The sequence below is a fragment of the Sapajus apella genome, unplaced genomic scaffold, assembly GCF_009761245.1.
Source record: "Sapajus apella isolate SASKATOON/1434 unplaced genomic scaffold, GSC_monkey_1.0 scaffold125, whole genome shotgun sequence".
NCBI classification, from domain to species: Eukaryota; Metazoa; Chordata; class Mammalia; order Primates; family Cebidae; genus Sapajus; species Sapajus apella.
The window spans coordinates 2488973-2496215 of NW_022437065.1; positions in this window are offsets into that span (position 1 = coordinate 2488973).

The window sequence follows — 7243 nt, forward strand, 5'->3', positions numbered from 1 at the left end:
ATATATATATATATATACACACATATATATATACACATATATATATATATACACATGCACACACACACACATATATATTTTCAGTGTCTATATGTATGCATTTATGTATGTATATTTTGCTTTGATTTGAAAATTAAGCTGGGTGCAGTGGCTCACACCTGTAATCCCAGCACTTTGGGAGCCCGGGAGTTTGAGACCAGTCTGGGTGATACAGTGGGACTTTGCCTATACAATTTTCTTTTTTTTTTAAGTTAGCCAGGTGTGGTGGCGCATGCCTGCAGTCACAGTTACTCGAGAGGGTGAAGTGCGAGAATCACTTGAGCCCAGGAGGCAGAAGTTGCAGTGAGCCGTGAACATGCCACTGCACTCCAGCCTGGGCAACAGAGCAAGATACTGTCTCAAAAAAAAAAAAATTAAAAATCACAGTATATAGAAGGGATGTATGAATAGGACTAGATTGGCAGGGCGTTCATGGTCACTAGAGGTGGATGACGGGTACACAAGGTCTTATTATAGTGTTTAGTCTACTTTCAGGTGTATTTGAAATTCTCCATAATAAAAGAAATTTTCTTAGGTGACCTTATTTTAAAAATACATGTTTTCCCCATGGGGGTGGGGGAGGATTGTGATTATTGTTTTTAGTTGGAAGATGCGAGTAAAATATCCAAGTGCAGTGCCCTGTATTTTTTCTATACTGGCAAGGGCAGGTTCCCCAGCTAGGCCCACTTCTCCATTTAAAGACACTTCAATCTTTCTGTCACCTCTCTTCTCAATTGCCCTCCACATCCCCAGGAAACTGGCCTATACATTCAGGGACAATTGTTTTCACAAGAAGAAAGCTATCCAGAGCTTCCTTTAGCTACTATGCGTTTTTATTGATTCATATCTACCTTGTTCCAAAGATGTATTTAAGGTTTACAAAGATGCGTACAATAAAACAGCATAAAATAAATTAGCAGTAAATAAGAACAAATGAAGTAAAGGGAAAACAAGGAGAAGAAAATAAGATGGAGCCAAGAGTGAGGTGATTACACAAAATACCTGCCATGAAACACACTGCGCTCTCTGGAGACAGAACACAAGTTTGAGGCTGTGTTCCCCAGCAGGCCAAGGGAGAAGGGAAGCTGAGTTGCCTTGTGACTTATATCACTGAGCCGAGTCAGTGATATAAAAACAAAGCATAGCTGGGAGAAGCATAGTTATTCCTAACATGGAGATCAAGGAAGCAAGTTTTTGCCATAGATTATGATAAATATAGTATCACAAACAACATCCTCACATCACACAGGGCAAGAGAATACACAAGACTGTCTTAACCTCACGCCACCGTATTACTATACTGCAACAAAAGCAATGATGCTGTTTAGGAAAAACCATCCTGTGGGAACTAACAGGGGTCTTACACTAAGGTGACTTCACAAGGGACAGACTCTGGAATATCTCGTGCAAAGTTTCTTAGCCTGGAAACCATGCACCAGGATTCAGGGGTTCAGAAATTCTTGGCACAGTAAGCAAAAGTGTGTGCATCTGTGCACTTTTTTCAGAACTGGGTCCATAGGTTTCATTAGATTCTCCAAGGTGTCTGAAAGTCCAAGAAAAGTGAAGAATTACCCACATGGAGGAAAAGCAGCAGCACATGCTTTCAAACTTCTCCATAAACTGCTTCTCCCTGACTTCTGGCACATGACTTCTCGGGGTTACCAGTGAGGCGTGGAAATGAAGATTTGGCATTCAATGAAGCTGGGAGTAGGACTCTCCTACTGTGAGGATGAGCTGATTCAGAGCCTGGCTCCAACTAGAACACCCCCTACCTCTGCTCAGATAGTTGTCAAGGAGCCCCCAAGGGCTGGGTTACTTAGCGGCAACGGAGTGGAGGTGCCACCATGGTTCCAGGCCATCAAGCAGCGTTACAATAATCTCTACTGGGAGATTTTTCTTCTAATCTGAGACAATGATAACTAAACACCCACCTAAATCATTTTTTTAAAGTCATTAATTTTTGATCATGTGACTTCCTAATGAATTTTCCAAGCTCAACTAGTATAAATGTGTTCCAAAGTGACTCAGGTGATTAGCTGCTGGGGTTATAAGCCAAGCACCAGGTACAAACTGGGTATCTCTACCACCAGTAATGACTTCCGATCCAAAACAACCAAACGGTGGTTTTCCTTTCTGCCAATAGTTAGATGGAAGTTGTTTATGAAAGCCATTGCGGGATGTCATTACTGATAATAATAACAGCTAGTGTTTATTAAGCATGTATTATGTGCCAGGCACTATATTTTCTTATGTGATCCTCACAACAGTGCTCTGATTGAGCAACTGACTAGCCCATCATTCCCCTTTATTTTATTTATTTTTTATTTTTTTCCCATTTATTTTAAATCTTCTTTTTACTTTTTAAAAAATGGGGTTCTCGCTGTGTTGCCCAGGCTGAAGCACAGTGGCTATTCACAGGCGAGATCCCACTACTGATTAGGACTGGAGTTTTGACCTGCTCCCTTTCCAACCTGGGCCAGTTCACCCTTTCTTAGGCAACCTTGTGGTTTCCTGCTCTTGAGGGGTCACCATATTGATACCTAACTTAGTGTGGATACCTGATCAACATAGCGCACAACAGCCCAGAAATCCCTGGCTCAAGTGATCATCCCACTTCAGCCTCTGGAGTAGCTTGTGCCACAGGCGTGCGCTACTGTGCCTGACCCATCATTGCCATTTTACAGATGGGCAATTCTAGGTTTAGAGAAGTAAAGTAATTTGCACAAAGTCAAAATGTAAGCCAAGATTTTTCTGACTTACCTGCCTTTGCCCTTAACCACTACACTGTGACATTTATGAATATGAAACTCTGCACTCACAAGCAGTGGTATCAAAAGGTTAAGAAATGAGTTTAAAAAGGTGGGAAGGGGTGGTGGTAGCAGAGAAGCAAGTCTTGCTTTATGCCCTTGAAAATACTTGTCATATCCATCAGAAGGCCGTTCTCCCTGTTTCAATGGCCTATTGCTGTATAGCAAATCACCCTAAAACGCAAAGGCATATGTAGGGGAGAAAAGATTTCTTTTGTCATTTATCACTTGGTTCATAGATTAACCAGAAAAAAGCATACAAATGTATTTCATATACATTTTACGTGATGTGGGAGCCTTCAGAAATGAAAACCCAAAGAAATGGGTAAACTTGCATATTTTTATGCTTAGGTTTGATGACAAGATGGCTGGTCGTGGAGAAGTATGATTGCACAAAGAATGTGTGATCCAATGGTAGTAAACCGCGGTGCGGAGAGGAACTTCGCAAGCCTGTTTATTCAGGTTCCTCTCTGCATCCCTGTGTCTTCAGAGATGAAGACATTCCTTTTTGCTGGCTATTAAAAGGGCACCTCTCACATGAGGGTCTTATGACCTGCTTCAGGGAAAGTCAGAAAATTCTTTTCCAGGTTTTATGGCCTGCTTCAGGAGAAAAGGGTGGGAGAAGGTCAGAGAGTCCTACCTGCTTCTGTGGTTTTCTCAAATGCCAAGGTGCCGTATTTTGGAGTATTGGGTCCTAAACCCCATCCCATAAAACAACAATTTATGATAGTCTCTCACAGCTCTGTGGATTGAGTGGGCTCACGTGGGTGGCCCTTGCTTGGAGTCTCTCATGTAGTTGCAGTCAGAAACTGGCCAGGGCTGGATTCCTCTAGAGATTCAACCGGGCTGGATATCCAAGATGGTGCCCGCACAGCACAGGCAGTTGAAACCAGCTGTCATCTGAGAGGTTAGCTGTCTATCAGAGTGCCAATACCTGGACTTTCCATGTGACTTGGGCTGCGAAATTTGAATTTCAGTTAAACAATGAATAATTTTTTTAGTATAAGTTTGTCCTGACCATGCACAGTAGCTCATACCTGTAATCACAGAACTTTAAGAGGCAAAGGTGAGCGGGTTGCTTGAGCTCAGGATGAGGAAATTGAGATTCAGATAGGTATCTTAACTTGCCCCAGGACCCAAAGCAAGTGGGAACAAGAGGCAGGATTCACACAGGTTGACACCTAACTCCAGGCAGTACACTCCAGTACCTGGCCCTGGGCTGGGTGAATGAAAAGTGGCTGGGGCAAGAACCTCAAATTGTGTGGTTGTCTTTTTTAGAGGGAATCTAGCTCTGTCACCCAAGGTGGAGTGCAGTGGCGCAATCTTAGCTCACTGCAATCTCTGTCTCCTGGGTTTAAGCGATTCTCCTGCCTCAGCCTGCCAAGTAGCTGGGATTACAGGCATATGCCACCAGACGCAGCAAATTTTTGTATTTTTAGTAGAGACGGGGTTTCACCATGTTGGCCAGGCCACTCTTGAACCCCTGATCTCAGGTGATCCAACTGCCTCAGCCTCCCAAAGCGCTGGGATCACAGGCAGGAGCCACCATGACTGGCCAATTGTGTGGTTTTAATCCTTCCAATAATCCTGAAAACTAAATATCATTAACATTGGCCCCATTTTACAGATGAAGAAACTGCTTACAGAGTAGCTTTTTCAATGTCACAAAATGAGTACAGAGTTAGAGTTTGAGCCCAGGGCTGGTAGATGTAGGGAGAATGGCTCAGAGCAGAGCTAAGCAGAAACTTGGAGTCAGAGATCTGATAATACCCTAGTATCATTCATACATCCATTAATCATTTCATTCATTTGTGCATTCAATTATTTATTGAGCACCTCTGGTGTATTATGCTGTGAGAAAATTTCATTTCACTGCTCTTTGCCCTCAAGAGATTTATAATCTATCAAGAAAGATGATTTTTTGGCTGGGCACAGTGACTCACACCTGTAATCCCAACACTTTGGGAGACCAAGGAGGACAGATCACCTGAGATCAGGAGTTCGAGATCAGCCTGACCAACGTGGTGAAACCCTATCTCTACTAAAAACACAAAATAAGCTGGCCAGGGTGGTACATACCTGTAATCTCAGCTACTGGGGATGCTGAGGCAGGAGAATCACTTGAACCTGGGAGGTGGAAGTTGCAGTGAGCCAAGATTGCACCATTGCATTCCAGCCTAGGCTACAGGAATGAAACACCATCTCCAAACCAAAAAAAAAAAAAAGAATTTTTTTTTTTTTTTTTTTTTTTTTTTGTGCATGCCCAAAAAGAACATTCTAGTGGGGGTATGGCAGGAGCAGAATCCAGAAACAGAGTAATGGCAGAGTTCATTGCAGGAAACTGAACCGACCCCACTTTGGGTATTTCAACAGAAAGCAATTTAATACAGGGAATTGAATGTGAAGCACATCATTGAAAGGGCTATGAAGGCATTTAGGCTGACTCTCCAGAAATGATTCCCAGGACTGACCCTCCAGGGGAGCCACTCCCTCAGTCACAATCAGAAAACTTGGAATCAGATATTGGCAATGGCACTAAGGAGCTCAAGAACATAGCTAGAGCCACAATCTAATGATCAAAAAGCTGCTGGTACCCAGTTCAGGAAACTAGAGTGCAGAGCCTGGCTGCTGCCACCATTTCTCATCACCTACAAAGCTGGACATTGGACTACTACCACATCTACTACCACATAGAAAATTCCACTTCTCTATAACCTTGCTTGCATTCAGAAGGCCAGCCAAAAGTACAGAAATAGGATCTCCACCTCACTTCCATCTTCTGAATCTCCATCAGTCATGGCACATACCTCTGCTTGGTAGAAACTAGTCTGCATCCTGAACCCTAGTTGCAAGGGAGTCTGGGGAAAGTGGTGTTTTAGCTTCTGCTCTATGGAATGGCACACAGATGGAGGTGGGAGCCAAGCACTGAGTTGATAGTGAGCTGGTGAACCACCCCCACCCCTCAAAAAGAAGAAAAGCCCTAATGTGTAGCAGTTGCCAATTTCAATGGTGTAAATACTCTCATGGTGGCTGATTTTAAGCTACCAATGTGATGTCACTGAACTGAGAGTTGGAACGAGGTATATACAATTGGCTCTCACAATTTGGTACAAAGCAGCTCCAGCACGCCACTGCTAACAGATCATATCCAGTTTATGCCCGAGGCAATGGGGAGAGGAGATAGAAGTGAGAGAAGAACTTAGGATGTCTTGTTTGTTCCTATTTAAATAAAGCAAAATTTCCCACTGTTGTTCCACATTGTCCCATTGACAGCTGCCTTACCACCTTACCTGTGGGCTCTGCTGGTTTATTTCTCAGTGCTAAGAAACTGATCTGTGTGGATTGCAGCCCTGACTGATGGAAGGAGCACAGCCAGTGAAATTAGAGCTTCCCCACAGATGGGAGATCGACTCCAATGCTGCCCTCCCGAGGTGCTGGCAGATTGAGTTTCATCATTCTCCATTTTCCCCCAAATGTTTGCAAGATGGCAACACCAGGGAAGTGGAGAACACCAAGTGACAGAGCCAATACGGAGGCCACTTGCTGTTCAGTATGAAGGAGGGAATCATTCGGGCCCTTCTTTTTTCTCAGAGAAGGGGAGCTTTTGTTTATATTTAGTTAGGGAAAAGTCCTCAAGCTCAACCACTGTGAATTATTGAATCAAAGATAAACTTCAAAAGGAGCCAGCCCCCTTCAAAAAGAAGCATGAAAGGCACTGGGAAAGAGAAAAAAATTGATAACAAAAAAAAAATATCTCACTTTAAATTGGTTGTGTGCATACAGGGAAAGAAAGAGGTGGCTTTATTACTTAACTAAAAAAACAAACACTTTGTGGCTGGAGCAAGAGTTAACTCAGGACCAGATGGGACATGGCTTGGGCCTCCCAACAGAGCTAGAGCTAAGAGATATGGCCTGGCCTCTTTAGGAAGTTCTAATTGGCTTAGGCCAACAGTAGTGTGGGAACACGAAGGGGTGGGGGGTGGGGGAATGCCATATATAAAAAGTTACAGGACAGTTCATCTACCTCAAGTGTCTTACAAGCGCGCACCTCTTGAATTTTAACGACCAGAGTTATGACTGGGCAATTAACCCCATGCACAGTCGCCCTCCACCCAAGACAGCCAGAGACAAAAGGCAGAGATGCTAACAGGCTCTCTGGGGTCAACAGAGTCAGGCTTTCACCTTCCTCCTGGGCAAAAGGAAACGGCTCTTCTTTTCATGCCAGGGTCTCCAAAAAAGAAAGCACACACTCAAAAGAACTGCTGTATAACTTACTGTTTTTTAAAAAACTCATTCTCTTTCTTTCAAATGCACTGTAACTTTAAATGTTTAGAGGACAAGTAAAAATCCCTTTAAAAATCTGAAAGACCTGAAGCAAGCTTCAAGCTGCTAGGAGC